Source organism: Triturus cristatus, chromosome 3_2 (genome assembly GCF_964204655.1).
Source record: "Triturus cristatus chromosome 3_2, aTriCri1.1, whole genome shotgun sequence".
Classification (NCBI taxonomy): domain Eukaryota; kingdom Metazoa; phylum Chordata; class Amphibia; order Caudata; family Salamandridae; genus Triturus; species Triturus cristatus.
In genome coordinates this window covers 933,010,827-933,025,907 of record NC_140584.1, presented here as the reverse complement: position 1 = coordinate 933,025,907, position 15,081 = coordinate 933,010,827, and positions in this window count along the sequence as shown.

The following is a 15,081-nucleotide window of genomic DNA, read 5'->3' as shown; positions in this document are numbered from 1 at the left end:
CCGAAATCAGTGGTAGCGGGTATCGGTTCTTCTTTGTCACCTGGTTCAAGGCACGATAGTCTATGCATGTGCGAAGCTTCCCATCCTTCTTCGGAATGAAAAATAAAGGAGAAGATGCCGGAGACTGAGAGGGTTGGATGAATCCATTAGCTAGATATCGATCCAGATACTCCTTCAGATGTACATTCTCAGCTTCAGAGAGGGCATAGATTCTACTGCACGGCAAGAGTGCCCCTGGTTCCAATTCTATGGTACAATCATACTCCCTATGTGGGGGCAATTTATTGGCCTCCTGTTCATCAAAAACATCTCTCAAATCCAGATATTCGCTGGGAATCGCTGGAACCTCCAAAGCACAGACCACCAAAGACGGCTCTGCCAATAACGTTGCTTGGGAGGGCTGGAGATGGGTTTCCTCTCCTTGAAAGCAATGTTCCTTGCAATAATCCGAGCTCATTTCCACCGATCTTCTTGCCCAGTCAATCCTTGGGTTGTGTTCCGTGAGCCAGGGCAAACCCAAAATGAGCTGAAACTGAGGGGCATCAATCAAGGCAAACTTTAAAATGCTCCTATGGCTCCCTGGACCTTCCAAGATGATCTCTTCAGTATCCCAAGTGATGGGGCCAGAAGAGAGATTTGTTCCATCAACAGCCCGCACCGGTTCTGGCTTGATTTTGCGGACAAACTGGATTCCTAGGGATTTGGCAAATCTTATGTCGCAGAAATTCCCTGTTGCCCCAGAATCAATCATGACAGAAATGTTCTCCATAGCTTTTATTCCAAATTTTATCCCACAGGGGATAATCAAATGAGGGGCCGCGGACTGAAGGGTATTAGCAAGCATTTGTGGATCTGGAGTTGACTTCTCTTCTGCGCCCACCAGAGCAACTCCTCCTACTGGTGGGGCTTGTCTTTTGGCACTGTGCTAATCTTAGGCCTTCGTGAACATTCCTTGACAAAATGCCCGGCAGTTCCACAATACATACACAATTTTCCATTACGTCGCCTCTCCCTTTCCTCCTTAGTTAATGGGCCTCTAATTGACCCAATTTGCATTGGTTCTTCCCCCGAAGTTGTCTCAGATGACTTAACCGGATCAGACCTGGCTCTGTCGAAACGCGGAAGGAAAGGCCGTACCTCCTTGCGACGCTCACTCCGCCTCTCATTTTGCCTCAAATCAATCTGAAGTACAAGGTCCATTAATTCTGACACATCTGTGGGTCTCCTAGGGATTTGTGCCAACCCATCTTTTATTTCATCTTTCAGTCCTCGATAAAAAATGGCCGCCCTCTTTTCCTTTGGCCACTTGGTTTCCACTATTAGTTTATTGAATTGGGCAATATAGGCTACTAACTCCCGACTCCCTTGTCTGAGATCCAAAAGTTCATTGTCTGTCGTTTGTGACACTGTGCGCCGATCAAAGATGCGAAGAAATTCTTCCTTGAATTCCTCAAAGTTATACAGAATTGAGTCATTGCAACTCACAAGCGGCATAGACCAGGCTGCCGCATCTCCGCTCAGGTAAGACAGTACAAAGGCCACCTTGGATTGGTCCTCTTTAAAAACGATAGGCTTGCAAAGGAAATGCAAAGAGCATTGGGTGAGGAAAATTTGCGCCTTATGGGGATCACCTGTAAATCTTTCTGGGGCTGCCAAAGGTATAGTGGGAGACATGGCATGGATTACCTGAGTGGTCAGTTCAGACGTAGATGACGTGGGCGAGAAATGGAAAGATTTAGGGGCCTTAAACTCCGCACTATCTCCGGAAACCAATTCTTCCACCCTCTGCCTAAGGAAATTCGCTTCCTGACTAGACTTCCTGACCTCCTCACTGAGAGTCTTATTTGCCTCCATGGTGACATTTAACTGTTCCTGAATTCTTTCTAGCACTGCTGCCAATGTCTTAACATCCAGACCCTCAGCCATACTGCTCAGGTGGGATAGTTGAATGGCACTTCAATCTGTCAAGACAAGCGAAAGAAGGTACCACGCACCTGAAATTCCCTTCCTCCACGGGAACAGCTGGACTGAAGACCTGGACTCAATTGACGAGAATTTCCCAGCTCCCCTGCCTCGCTACAGCGAATAAAATTCACTTCCAGCAAGAAGGGGGAAAGGGGAATGGGATAATAGAGAGACTCCACTGTGATGCCTGTTTCTCCCGGGCAAGTATGCCTGCTTCTCCTGGACTAGGGTGGTTACTCTGGCATCTGTGAATTAAGTTAACAGAGAATTAGTGGAAGTCCCCTTAAAGGCCCTCACTACTCCCTACCCACTCCCTACGCCCTGACCTTTACCTGATCTCTACTGTGGATTTGCCCCTCTCTTTTAGTTGCCTTTTTTGTGCTCCGCGCTAAGCAAGCGCTACTGTGCTTGATGACTGCTGCTGCGCCTGATGGTGCTCCTGCGCTTGATGGTACTGCTGCACCTGATGATTACTGCTGCGGCAATTGGTGGTAAGCAATATATATATATATATATATTTAACATACAACGAGATTAAGTAGATTCTTTTCTTGTTATCGGCACTGCAGAAGAAAGTTCCTCATGGAAACTAAAAGCCAGTAGACTGAATTGTACTCTCTTGAAATTTCTGTCAGGAACCCCAAACAATGATTTAGGAAGTCTATGGGGACTGCTTCTTGTTCTACTACCAGGAACGTAGTAGGGAATATCAGTAGCCTGGCAGTCTCAAATTGTTTAATGCTTCAATACGCATTTAAGCATTAGGCCACTCACCGAGGAATGACTGTTGACCTTTTCTCTGTAGTAGTTCCTGCCTTGAAAGACCTTCCAAGACACCGCTGGTAGAGACTCTGGAGAATTTCCACTCACTGGAAATAACAGGAAAGTTTCTTGTAACACGAGATGAGATAGAAGACTTCTAACTCCACCTCCGGAATCTGTTGAGCAGCGAAGAATATCCTTCTCAACCCCCAACGAATACTTTCTGAAGTTCTGTGAGAGACTCGAAAGACACAGCCTCCTCACAAATTTCTACAGTTGAAGTGCGCCGCGGTCAGGGAACGCGCGCACGTTCAAACATCTGCCTGTCAAACACTAGACCGCTAACCCACAGACCGCCCTGAGAACGGGCGCCCTGTTGGTAATAGTTTTTAACAGACTAGTCTTCTTTTGGGAACGTCTGAAGGAAGGGAAGTGAAACAGCCGACTCCAAGGGTAATTGAAAAGTTTTCTTTTGCGATCAGAACCAGGGGAAACCGTGCAGGAAAACGTTTTGCCGTTCTTGACACCAAGACTATTTCTTACTGATAAAATTTTTATGAAGGACTGGTCCTTAATCGCGTGGCGGTGTACACGCGATTGGCTGATACTTATTATAAGTACTGCCAAAAGAATAGCTGATACCATCCTGATTGAGATTCAGGTGTTAGAAGGTCAAATTAAAACTACCATCACAAACACTCTGTACAGAAAGAATCTAGAAGAAACGAATAAATCTAACAAAGAATATAGAGACTCTATTCTTCTTAATAAGATAGAGAAATTCAAGAAAGACCTGGCACGGTTCTCGCTTGAGAAAGTTTACCCCTATACTAGAGAGGGGTATGTGGCACCAGAATTTAACAAAAAAGGCAAAAAAACTGGTTCCAACTATTCCTCCTCAGGGTCTGATACATTTTCAAGTGATTCGGAGTCCTCGGGTTTTGATACACAACATAATCAAGGTATGGGTACTTATTCCAGACCTAATCGGAGAAGAGGGAGACATGGCCATTATCAACAGCAAGGCCTTTGGTGGCCTCCGACACCTTGGGGATATCCGCAATATCACTCCCCTATGACACCCTTTCCTCCTCCAACACAGTTTTTTGGAAACCAGGCTTTTTTAGAACAGAGCCATGGAAGAAACAGAACCAGAAGCAGAGGCAGGAGAAGGGGACAACAGCTCGTTCACTGGGAAGACGATCCGCCTCCTCCGAACACACGGAGCAGGAAGGGTCTTCAACAGCCGACCACCAGCTCGAACCCGACAGTTTAGTTGTGAATTTGAGCTCACGTAACCTCACAAAAGATGAGAATGCGATCCTTGATAGAGGATTAGGATTTGTACCAACTAATCTTGGCGATCCTTTTTTAATGAGATGTGAATTGGCGCGTTTCTTCAGGAAGATTCGCCTACACTTTTTCTTTAAAAATAAAGAGAGTGATACTGTGATAATGGATGATGTTTCCTCTAACACAGGTTTGAAATTACCTTCCAAATTCAATCCACCACATCACTTGGTACCTGAGCAAGTATTGACGTTTGAAAAAGCCTTTACTTATGACATGAGGGCAATCTGTGATTCACAAGATAAACCCTATCAGAATTTACCTGGCAATGAGAAACTGGCCTTACAGACTTTACCTAATGACACCGAGATAACAATTAAACCCGCAGATAAAGGCGGAGCGATTGTGGTCCAGGATACTGTATCCTATCGTCAAAAATGTTTACGCCAATTAGGCGATTTGCGTTCTTATCGTCTCTTGAAAACTGACCCCACTTCTAGATTGACTAGAGAAATTGAAATCTTGATTGAGGAAGCCAAAACTGAAGGATGGATCACACCAAATGAGGGTGACTTTTTGTTAACCAAATATCCAATTATGCCACAGTTCTATACATTACCCAAAATTCACAAGCCACAAAGACCTCCACCTGGTCGCCCAATAATTTCAGGGATAGGGTCCCTCTTGGAGCCGTTATCCACCTTTGTCGATTTTTTCCTAAAACCAATGGTGAAACTGATGCCAACATTTTTGCAAGATACACAAGACATTTTGAGACTTCTACCTGAGACAGCATTTGATGTAGATGAAGATTATCTCTTCTCTTTTGACATAGAATCATTGTACACCTCGATTCCACAGACAGAAACTCTCGATACTATTCGAGATCTTCTAGAATCAAGAATACAAGATTTAGATACAATTACACCAGTATCATTTATTCTTGAGTGCGCAAGGTTGGCTATGACTGAGAATGTTTTTAGGTTTGAGAATGATATCTATCTCCAAATCTCAGGCACTTCTATGGGCAGCATTTTTGCACCATCGTTAGCGAATTTGTATGTCCATAAGTTTGAACAAGATCATATCTTGACCTCAAGCAATCCTTTCCGCGATAAAATACTATTGTGGAAAAGATATATAGATGATATCTTTGTCATCTATAGAGGCACGGCTTCTGATATTCAAGTTTTTCATCAGTGGCTGAACCATCGAAATGCCTTTTTGAAATTCACAGTAGAGTTTACGAAAGAACGTCTCCCCTTTCTTGACATTTGCATATATCCTCATGAAGGACATCTTGGCAGCGAATTATACAAGAAACCGATGGCAAGAAACTCATTGCTTACTTTTGAAAGCCATCATCCAAGAGCATTGAGAGAAAATTTGCCAGTAGGCCAGTTTCTGCGAATTAAGAGAAATTGTTCTGATCCTGTCAATTTTCAAAAACATGCAAAAAACTGTCAGTGCAACTAAAAGAGCGTCGTTACCCTACTCGTTTGGTCAAGAAAGCATGGAAAAGAGCCTCTAATAACAACCGGGAGGCACTTCTAGAACCCCCAGTGACCAAAACACCTCTAAACAGACTGACGTTTGTGCATACTTTCAGTACCATGACGAACAAAGTACAGAAAAGTATACGTAAACACTGGCGGATTCTAAACATAGGGCCTGATACTGTACCTAGTCCGCTTTTTTCCTACAAGAGAGGCACTAACTTGAGGGATGTTTTGGTCCATATAAGGCCTAAGATTGTGACACTGACCCAAACCAACACTTTGTGGAATCTTCCTCCGGTACAAGGCCATTTTCCCTGTGGCTCTTGTTCTGTTTGCCCTCAGACACAACATGTGAAACAGATAGATATAGGAACACCAAGACCCTGGGTTTTGAGAAAACATACGAATTGCAACTCCGAAAAGGTAATTTACATCATTACCTGTCCATGTTCACTTAGGTACGTTGGAATGACGGTACGCAAAGTAAAGTTACGTATCAGTGAACATAAAAGTACAATTCGTTGCAAAAAACAGGCCACTCGCTTGACTAATCATTTTTTGATGCTGAACCACAAAGCTGAGGATTTGAACTGGACTATACTTGAACAGCCATTTATCCCTGCTCATGTTAGTGATATTACACAATTTCTGTTTAAAAGGGAACAAAAATGGATTTACAGACTTCGTACTGATGTGCAGGGATTGAATGACGATATTCCCTGGACAATACTTTGATTATGACTAAACATTGAGAACATACTACATTGTTGATCATGGCCAATGCAAGGTCTTTGTCTATTGAACAGTTTGATTTTTTGATTCTCTTAACTTGTGTTAGGTCAATATACATAAAATAGTTGTTTAGAGCTTCCAGATCTTTCGGGGTCATCATTAGACAGTTTCTATATAGGCGTTTCTAATATATGAGGCCGTCTTTTTTAACCTATTATGAATGTTGGCCCTGAGAACTTCTCTCTTTCTTGCGAAGTGAGACAATTGTTTTTTCACTGAGTTTACAAACATGACTACATGACCCATGATGCCGAGTCGCATCATGGCTACGCAAACAAGGAGCGTGTGGTTGCGTTGACATTCTCTATTAGCTTGGATGGGGACGACGTATCCTAGGATGCCTGGCCGTGCTTGGTTGATGTTATGATTGAATGCGCTGTGTCAAACAACATTTAATATAGACGATACGAGACTACACGTTCTATGATGCCGAGTCGCATCATGTTTATGCGAGTAATGAGCGTGTGGTTTCGGGTACTTCCTCCATGAGTTTAGATGGGAACTACAAATCCAATGATGCCCAGTCGCGTTAGTTTGACATCATGATTGAACGCGCTGTGTCAAACTACATTTAAACATGCGATACTGGCGCGCTTGTACCTCCCCGTCCGACTCTGAAATGTTCTGTGGTATCGACGGAGAGGTTTGTGAATCTTTGGCTTGGTTTCACGTTATCCTAGACCTTATTACGAGAGGTGTGTTAGCTATTTGAGAAAGTATGTTTGTCTTTACAACACGATCTTCATGCGACAATGCAAACTGGTGGTTTTTTTCGCACGTTAAGAGATTCCATACAATTTAGAAAACCAGCGTTAATACGGACATCATTCTGTATAGTTTGATTGTAGTAACAAGATTGCCTTTATTACGATCTGTATCAGGCTGTCTTAGACAGTACATAGGTTTGAACCGAGTTAGATGCCTATTTGGAAATTAAGAGATTTGTTTTTTTAACAATGGACAAGTGGTTAAATAAAGTTTTGTACCACTTGTCTCCACATAGAGCGGGCCACTTTTATCTGAGCAGGATGCCAGGTGAGGTGAGGCGGTCTCCCGTACTGTAGACGGGTAAGCATTCTTTCCCTCTTTCTTGAGCATTATTTAGCTCGTGACACTAACATGTATTTGTAGTGGATTATTGAATGTTTTTGTTAAGGATTATTAAGTTCAAGAGAGATCAAGCGATTTGTATATACACGTTTCATATTGAATGTCTACCCTTATTCCTATTTTTGTTCTTTTTCATCTTTTAGGATTATACAAAGATGCTCCCCTAACAAATCGTAAGGAGAGGTTTGAAATAAAAAAGAAAAAATTCGCACTGGGTTTGATTTTACACCATATATACAGCAGTAGCAAAGGTTCTGTTTGGTCCTGACGAAAGCCGGATTAATATTCATCCTTCGGCTGAAACATGTTGACCTAATTGTTGGACTAGAGCAGTTATTCTGTCAAAACTGCGTCTACACTGTTTAGATTTTGTCATATGGGCAGATATTATTAAAAGGTTTTTTCTGTCTTATTTGACAATTTTAATATCACTTCCTTATATTTTTTGTTTTTGCACTGCTTCTATCACCACCATTCATACTTGTCAGCCACACTAAGATTTGATAGATACCTCATCTCAAGATGAACAGAGAGGTGTAAGTTACCCGTACTATCTGCAGCCTCGGATCCCAAATTATGTGGGCTGCTATTCTGGTGGCTGATGGGATTCATGATTCATGTTTAGACTATAAAAATATTTGAATTGCTTGATCTATTTTTGAGTGGACCCTAGATTTCTTTGTTGTGATGTTAGTCTTCAGAAACTAAAGGGATTAGTTTTCTAGCGGTCGGTAAATATTGTCCCTTTGACCCCCCTTTTGATATATTTATTATATCTTGTTATATAGTGCCAAAATCAACTGCCACCCCAGGAAGATTAGGGATTTGGGTGAGACACTGTGAGCTAGCTAGGAGTTGGACCGACAGTCTCTGATGATGTAGATGGACTCAGTCCCTACATTCTGAAGTTCTATCTACGTAATACGCATTCCTACCTTTTCTAGTGGGAACTGTAGAAAACATTCCTCCTTGATAATGAACTTAGGTCTTTCTACCATGTTACTCTGAGTAAATCAAAACCGTCAGGCAAATTGTTCACAATTGTGCAGTAAATCAGGGATATGTGTTTGTGTTCTATTTAGCCCATCAGTCATCTAGCTTCCAAGGGATGAAATTCAAGGAGGTCATCCAAACTCTTATTGTGTGGATGTAGGATATGGCAGAAGAGGATGTAGCCTTACGGCTAGAGCAGTCGACCTCGAAGCTGGGGAACCAGGTTCGAGTCTCGGCAACGATGCTTAACATCCTGTGATTCTGGGCAAATCACTTAATCTCCCCATGCCTCTCACAAAAAAATGAATGTGTCATCTGTAACAAAACTGGTGCTCATGTAAAGCGCTCCCATACCTGATTTTGCGGGTCCAGTTTGTGCTATACAAAACTCTAACAAAGAATTATTGTTTGTGCAGATTTAAAAGAGGCCTGTAATTGTCCAAAGGAGACCATTTGGATGTCCTCCATTACATCTCCTAGTGTGGAAATGCCACTTAAATTCCACCCCCAAACCACAAAGGGCCACAAAACCTGTAAGAGCATTTCCTACCCAGAGTGAGTCTCCTGCGTAAGTCTATTATGCTAGCCCTATTTTTTAAGAGTTTCCCTGGGGGGGGGAGGGGGGGGGGCGTGAGGGAGACCGACAAAGATGGCCACTCTCTGAGAGTGCTCTGGCTACTGAGCTCTGAATATCGATATTGGCAGGCGACACCGGCACCTGCACCTCATCCCTGGGATGCCCTAGGGTGTGAGGAACTGCCCGGAGATCAGTGCCTCCGCTCCCGCTGGAGATCTGCTGCCGGCTCACTATGTGGCTGGAGGAAGCAATGCCGGCGCCATAGGCCTAGAAGCATCAGGCTTGTGTAGCGCTGCCCGACGTCCCCATGGAAGCGCAGCGCACGGAGACAGGACCCCGCCCACAGGGATAGCTAGCAGCTTCCATCATGCCAGCGACCACTGCATCCTCACCCATACTGGTGGTAAGGGAGCAATGCAAGGGCTACACTGCAGCACTTGGCTCTTCCCATGCACTGACTATCAGCAGATGGAGAACTGATTGCTGGCTCCAGATTCCCAGCTCACCATTTCGGAGCAAGATCACTGTGGATCTTAGGTCCTATACAAGGAAGAGATATACCTTGACCTGGATACATCCCTGGGCATAGGAGCTGGCTTACCTACACGGTGCTGCTCAATATAACTTCTTCTCCTCGACAGCGGATTGTAACTATTGTCATGACCACAAGCCCCACTGGGAGAGACGATGAGTTCCGGAAAGCCCAACCCCAGGCAGGACAAGCTGGCCTTTGAAGCCAAAAAAGGATGCACTCCCAGGACAAGTTCATGGGGGATACCACAAACTTCATGGATATGGGAGCAAATATCTATGCTGAAGCAGACACAGAAGTACGATCCCATCTCCTGAATCTACAAACTAGCCTCACGAAGTTTGAATTGAAAATCGATGCACTGACGCTCAGACTGGACGCCACGAAGGAATGATAGCACAAACAATGTATAATGGCACATTGAATACAGTCAATGACATGCATACACAAATGCCTGAGGAGATTGATCATGTGAAATCGAAGAATAAGGATCTGGAAGCCAAATCGAGGCACAGTAGCCTTTGCATTTTGGGGATCCCGGAAATGACGGCTATGGGGAAAATGGAGGATTTGTACAATGCCTGCTCCTATCTACTATTGATAACGACAAGCTGTCCCTCATATTCGTGGTGGAAAGACGCATCGAACACTATGGCCCCAGCTAACCCCGGGCGCCCCACTGCGTCCCATTGTTGGGAAACTCCTGAACTACAGGAATCAGTCACTAGGTGTCAAGACCGTATTTCCCTGATCACACACAGCTGGTCCAAGAGGCCTGTTGGAAATTCATTCAGGTCAAGAGAAAACTACAGGATTTGAATGTTAAACATGCAATGTTATAGCCGGCATGACTCCGTTTTCATGTGCAGGGCAAGACACACATCTTTGATGACCCCCATGTGGCTCATGCCTTCCTGAGACATGGAGGAACGTGAAACAGGAGTAAACCTGTTTACCCAGTTGAGACCGGGTGAAGTATGATAGCAAAACAACAATGTCTCAACCAGTAATTATAAAAAGGCAATTACAGTAAATGCATAAGTCATTGAGGGAGGGAAAACAGGAGACCAAGATAAGAAAAAGAGCGTTATTATTATGCAAGTAGTTACCCTTTCTGGTGATTAATTCCTGTTCGTGCGATCGTGGCAGTGATTTTTCCTGTTGCCGATTTCTCATTTATAATAATCTCCTTATATACCGTGACCCTCGTGTCATAAATTGGAGCAGCTGATATCTTGATCCATCTGTTAAACTGACCCCCGGACTTACGTCCATAACGCTGCATCGGTTAATTTATGGACAGCGTTCCTGTGCCTCTCTCGCGCTGATGCCATTTCCCAATATGCTTGCCAGCAACATTCATTGATAGCGATCGCTTTTCAGTGACCTTTGCGATTCCTTGGATTTATTAACTACGTACCTACGTGCCTCCAGCACTACTTAAAAGCTGTATCCATTGTCCTGATGATGACCTTTATTGAACAAGGTCGAAACGCCGTCGACATTCCAGTGTAATTTATGGCCACCACTGGATCAAATCCTCAAAAACAAATTATTCGTTGTATATATATTATTTGATTGTGACTATTGTTTGTCTTTATTTGTTTTGCGCCGCTTCACGCTGTGTACATATCACTTCTGTCACTGCACTTATCACTCACACCGAGCACGGTCAGTACACAATTGGTGTTTTTTTGGCTACTTTAATCCATTTGTAATGTAGTGCTGTTATAACTACTTGCATAATAATAACGCTCTTTTTCTTATCTTGGTCTCCTGTTTTCCCTTCCTGAAACATGGAGCTAAAATTTACAGGCAAAAGAAAGGAGGAGGGGTTTTCCCACAGCGAGACCTCAGGGATGACGAGGATTTTTGTTGAGACATTGTACATTCGCACTCTGAGATGATCGCATAAAGGCTATAACAACCCCAAAGCATGTGGTCTCTCATTTACTGTGATGTTCACTAGATACAAACTCCCACGAGGGGCCCAGGACTCTGTCTCCATGGCTGTGCTCTACTTGCGCACAGATCACGGTCTGTTTTTTCTGGGACAGGTAAGAGGACTGCAGTAAATGCCCAAGCTCTAGCGACATGCCCGCTTCACATCCATGCTGCGGCCCCTATTAAGTAGGTCCCGGAAGGGGGTCAGTGCCCTGGGTGGCATTAAGAGGGGGCAGCGGGAAAAGGAGCAAGCAGTAATGCACGCCTGCTTGGGAAAAATAGGCACTGTACAGCAGGAGAAAAATATAGCGATGAGTGTAAGGTTTACTGAACAGCACAAGTGACTAAACTATAGGTATTCAAACAACAAGGTAACAGTTCCTATAGCGGGCAGTCCCAGTAAGGTATACTGCCTGAAGGGTGGAGAGAAAGTGGTCGAGGAGGTTCGTGGTGATGTCTGAGATGTAGGCCAGATACTCCTGGGTGGTGTTCCAAGTGCCCTCACACACCCTTGCGGGTGCAAAGCATCATCATCGGGCGTTGCTCCTCGTGGGGGTGGCGCTGCAGTCCCTCACGGGCCCTTCAAGAGGGCTCTCTGTCGGAGATCTTTTTGTTGGAGTAGCCGTAGTTGTGCGTGCGGGTGTGTGGGGATAGTGGGTGATGTGGTGAGACTAAAAAGACCCGTAGGTACCCCAAACGGTTTATTAGTGAGTCCGTAGGGTCTGGTTAAAATCTAACGGGGAGTGGTGCCTGAATAGCACTCTAAAAAGTAGGGGAAAGGTAGATTGTTCTGCTACTCTCAACCCGTGTGTGACAAAATTAGAGTGAGAGTGAGAACGTGAGGTGGGTGGTCAACATGTTTCGCGCTGCCCGCGGTCCCTAACGGATCCGTAGCGCTTCGTCAGGACCAAAAGTAAAAAGAATTACAAAAACTGAGATATAGGAGCAAGTGTATCCTATATTCCCATCTTAGAGGGAACACGTATTGTTCGTGTCCCAAAGAGCGAACCTAAAGGGAGAAAGGGGGGAAAAAAAGGGAACAGGGAGACAAAAAGAGGCAAAATAAGGTGGTCAGCAACGTATCCAGAGTGCGTAATACAAGTCCCCGGTGTACAGGCGAACCGGTGCGGAGATATACTCGGATAATGGTTGTGCCACATGCTAGAGGAAGGGGGGGAGGGAGGGAATGCGTCAAAATAAGCCCTCAATTGGGCAGGTGCAAGAGAGACTCGTGGCTCTATCAACTCTGTGGATATCTTGATCATGCAAGTCCGTTTAGTGGAGAACAAGTGCATGATGGACAGCTCAGGGCTTTGCAGTGCTAGGGTCATGCAAGGTTTATAAGGGAATATCGAACACAGCTGTTAAACTAGTGTCTAAAAACCGACTAATGTCGAGTTGAACTGGGTGTTATCGACATGCCGGAAGTTCGACCGTAGAAAGTGGCGAGGATGGACGAGTGAGCCAACAAAATTGTTTAACAGTATTCCGTGACCATGTGCAGACTACATTATAGTGCTAAAGATATGTGGAGCTGGTGGGAGACCGGTAAACCTACCCAATATTAAGTGGGTCCAAGCTGTACCGGGTAGAGATCAGCTGGGGCGGGGGCGCCAGCTAAAAAGAGACAGCCAGCGTTTGTGAAAAGCTCATACTACGGGAGGAGGAAAAAGACACAACAGTAGTACTGCCGGAAGCAGAGAAAAAGTAATCGTTAATTTACAAAGAAGTAAGTAAGAAGATAGTGACATGTACTTACTCAAGCCCCGGGTAATCTATACCGAAAACCTACGTGCCTCCAGGATTGCCGGTAGTTGAATCGGTGTAGAGGTTCAATATATACCAGGAGTTGATTGGATGTTCGTCCCGGATGTGGGTCAGCTGTGTGTGTGGTAGAGACTAAGGAGGGACTGAATATCCATGGTACTGCGGATGGCGGCCATGTTGGAAAGGTCCGCAACACAATAAGAGGTGTCATAGTGTGGATGTCTCCGTGTCACGGGGTTGGGGAGACTCATGGAGGGGTATTATAGGGGTGGTATGTGTAGTAAAGACCTATGTAACGGTCCCTGGGAGTCGGACGGAAAAGTAATGTCCTAATACCCCCACTAGCCTCTATGGTATAAGCGTCGGCCATGATGGAACGGGTCCGTGGTTGTGTTTACTTGTGTGTCGACAGGTTTACTAATCGTGTTTGGTCAGACACAGGGGCTGGGTTTGGATCTCGTAATGTCAGCGAGGTATGGTGGTATCATAGTGTGCTCAGAGAAAGTGGTCATAGGTGAGCTGGAACTCATAACTATAGGTGTATGTGCTGGAGCAGAGTTTTCTGTTGAAAATTCATCGGGTTTTGAAGCTTCAGTTGTTTAAACGTGGTAAAAATAAAATTACTAATTTTTAATCATTAATTATTTGTTTTGTGTAAATGTTTTTTATTAATCAATATGTATGTATTAACAAGAGAAAACCGACACGAGGGAACGCTTACGTGTTGCTATTGACAATGTGCATGTTTTATTAAATAAACGTTGCTGAGTGCTGTTTATTTTTAAGCATGAAACGCTTTTGAATTAATGCTTTTTTATGTTGCTAAAGCTAGATAATTGCATACACATAAGGGTATTAGTGGGGTTAACACTGTTTAATCACTATGCTGTGGTAACGTTGTTTTGTCTCTTTTAATTAAGATGGTCTATTGTGGCCTATTGTGGCCTACTAAAAGATGGCTGACTTTTGAAGCCTGGTTTCGACTGAGAATTTGTGATGGAAAAGGCCTTGCTGAATATGGACGCGAGTCATCTGTCCACAGTCCTTGCCTGGTTAAAACTTTCCGTGAGGACAGCAGCAGATCTGGGCATGTTTCCAGATGCATTGGGACAGCAGCCTTGCCAGCCTTGGAAAACAAAGGAGCTTTAAAGAAAGACTCTAAACTCTGAGCTCACCAGAGGAAATGTGTGGAAGTTGAGAAGAAACATTTTAAGATTTAGTTCCTGTTCTGTCTTTTTATTTTTGTGACTTTTTCTGAGCGGAGATTTTTCAAAATGTAGCGATGCTACATCCTTTCCTTCTCGCTCTGCTCAGCGGTTCGGCGGATGAAGTAATATTAAATGTTTCTTTCCTTTGTCTGAATTATTATAAATATACTAGACTAGAGAGGGTTTCATTCCATTGCGTTTTGCCACTTTGCCATTTTTCTTCCCAAACCTGCGTTGGTGAGGATCGATGCTGTGAGGACGGTGACTTGGGAGATTTCTACTGAGAGACTTGTCCTGATGACCCATTCTGACATTTAGCTAGAATAGGTAATTATGAGAAAATTATTTATTCTGATTAATTTCTTTTGACTAATTTTAGATAAAGAATCATAATTTTAAATACGGTGTTGGTGATTATTTCTTGTCAGTTATTGAGTACTCTATTTGATTATTGATGTATAGATTGTTTAGATTATGACAATTGCAATAGCTAGGTCTTATCGACCTCGGTGTAGATGTGGGGTTTAGGTGTTTAGGAGTTTTCTTTCCACAGGTTCAATGCTGGTAGAGTATTTGAGTGTATGTTAGTGAAATGGGCCCTAGTGTATGGTGAGTGTATGTGCGTGTAACTGTGAAATTACT